Genomic DNA, 2,859 nt, shown 5'->3' with positions numbered 1-2,859 from the left:
ATGAGGTTTCTTTTCTCAACACTCCTCAGTGCTGAAAGTGAACACTCGATGGTGATTGGCTGATTTTTTTTTACCAACGGAGGCACTAGAGTTCAGCGCTCACCCGGCCTCCCCCTCCCCTTCTCTATCATTAGCAGTTGTAATTACATCAGCAGATTCGGCACATTCGAGATAGAAAAGCGGTGCTTTCACGTTATGGTATTACAACTGTGAAATTACAAACAAAAAATACACATTCTGGGACATGAACTGAAATGAATTGTGAATTTTATTAACATTAAATCGTCCTCCTCCCATTTTCCCCTCAAAATTTTGGGGAAGCTGTGCCTCCCCTGCCTCCCCCGACGAGCTGCCACTGTACAGTGGACAGATATTTGGAAGCCATTTTGAACCATTTAAAATGTAGCATCATGTCCCAACCACCAACTGGCGAACCCCTAAAGGGTTGTCTACGATTCCATTTAACTGTTGTCTTTTTATCTATTTTTTTGTTTTGAGATATTGCATAATATATTCAAAATGGCGGCAGGAAAAGGGGATGCACCATGTACCTCGGCAATAAGTGTTAAATAATTTTATTCTCAGAAAACCAGACAGGTACAAAAAAAATGTTTCAGTTAAATAGGATGTCAGAAATAGTTTCATCTAGATTTTAACAATATTTTTCTTGCACATTTTTTTCTGTGACAGAAAATATACCTGTCCACTACAGTAGACGTCATGCACCAAAGGGTATAATTCTGCCTATGGGCCTATATATAGGTCATGCCTTATTTTGTGTTTTATTAAAATTATGATATAATTTACACTTGAATGGTTTTATTGAACAGAAATATTAAATCGTCTTCAGATTTTATAATTTATTTCAATGCTTAGAGTCTATATTTATTTATTAGGTAATATAAAACTGTAGGCATGTATACGTGTATACTGTATGAGTGCAGATATATGTGTGCATGATTGTGTTCGAGTGTGTGGTGGGAGGGTGTGGGTGCTTGTGTGTGTTTGTATTTCTGCTCACATGTGTATGAATAGCCCACCACCAACCCCCCACACCGCACCACACACACACATACTGCCTCACACAGCCCATAGACACACTCTCTTACGTTTTGTTTGTTACACTTCACATTTCTGTGCCGTCATGACATAGCTTGTTGTTATTGAATGTTCTTATGTGTATTCAAACCATTTTCACATAGCAAATATTTTAAAAACTTTTTTTAAGACCACACATTTAGTTCTATTGATTCACTTTTTATACCTTTGATGCATGGTGTCCACTACAGTGGACATATATGTAACTCCCTCAAAATATAATATATTGGCATGATTTTTCACTTGTTTAAAAGTAAAAACAAACATGTAAAAAAATATATTACTTTGTGATTTAATAATTCATGCATCAGAGGAATATATATATATATATATATATATATATATATATTAGAATTTTAACTTTAACTAGAATATATTCTAATATATATTAGAATTTTAACAGTATAGCAAGAACATACTGCTATAATGCTATAATATAAATGCAGGGCAGCTATAAATACACTTGAAGGATCAAACAAGTGTTGATGCATATGTCTCTGCAGTCATTTGAGGAAATTTGAGTTGGCACTGTATTGATCAAGTGAATCATATTTTTATGCGGGTTGCATGATGTTGTCGTGACAAAATGCTACTGGGCATTTCAAAATCATATATCATTTTATTATATCAATCATTAAATGTGAAATAAAAGTATTATGTAAGAAAAGCTGTTTTGACTTGTTTCTGCTGTATTGACTAATGCTCTTGTAATCTGCTGTACGGTTGCCCACATAAACATATTCCTTTCCAGATCTGTTTAAAATTAAACACTGAAGACAGAGTAATAACTTTTGAAAGTGAAAAGAGGTGTGTTTACTTGTTTATTTTGTAAGAGCTATAAAAATAGGTTCATGACTCGTATGTATTTTTTTCTGATAAAGAACATTGACAAAGTAAAGCTTTTAACATCTTCAAAGTGTATAACATCTTCATCTTCTATTATCAGCAAAACTGTTTATGTGAAGTTTAATTAAAAAAATAACATGAACATCATATTTATTATGACCCTTTTTATTGTAGTGACAGCGGCACTCAAGCTGCATGACCTCTACATGTTTGTGTCAAAACTGATGATCATGTTCTCCAGCATGATTTGAGATGATCCAGAGAACATCATGTTCCTCAATGGAAGCAAGAACATCTGACCTTCTGTTCAAAGAAGTTCACAGAAGTTCACATTCTCAAAGTCACAAATGCTTATTTTGCTTATTTAACTTAGAAATAACTCTGAATTTAAATTTTTTTTTGTTTATTGTACATCATAATCGTTCTTTTTTTATTAATCGTTTTTAAAAACGCTTACCCCTTCCGATTATTTTAAAGTTTAAGTTATGTTCATTGTGTTTAGTCCCCTGTGGTACAACCACATTTTCCCACAAAACACAGCTATTTTTGGTCACACTCTGCTATTTATTCTACTGTATATTCTACCAGTTGAAACAAAAATGTCTTACAACAGATCAAAACACTCTTGAACTAAGGACTTTTCCTTGCAATTTTCTTTATCTCTAAATAATATTTGTTTTTCTGCCTCTGTAAGGGCGAGCAGATGTGACATCGGAATCTAGATCATCATTCCAGGATCATGCGGGTAATGTGTGTGAGAGTATGTGTGTGTGTGTGTGTGTGTGTGTGTGTGTGTGTGTGTGTTTATGTTCTGTTATCTATTATACTTTATATGGGATTGTGCCATGTGGTTGCGTGCAGCATGAAGAATTATAAAGGTATGATCTCTCTTAAGCTGCTTTATCAGTACTTTAC

This window comes from Sinocyclocheilus anshuiensis, unplaced genomic scaffold (assembly GCF_001515605.1).
Source record: "Sinocyclocheilus anshuiensis isolate Anshui unplaced genomic scaffold, SAMN03320099.WGS_v1.1 scaffold2013, whole genome shotgun sequence".
In the NCBI taxonomy this organism is placed as follows: domain Eukaryota; kingdom Metazoa; phylum Chordata; class Actinopteri; order Cypriniformes; family Cyprinidae; genus Sinocyclocheilus; species Sinocyclocheilus anshuiensis.
This window is presented reverse-complemented; position numbering follows the sequence as displayed.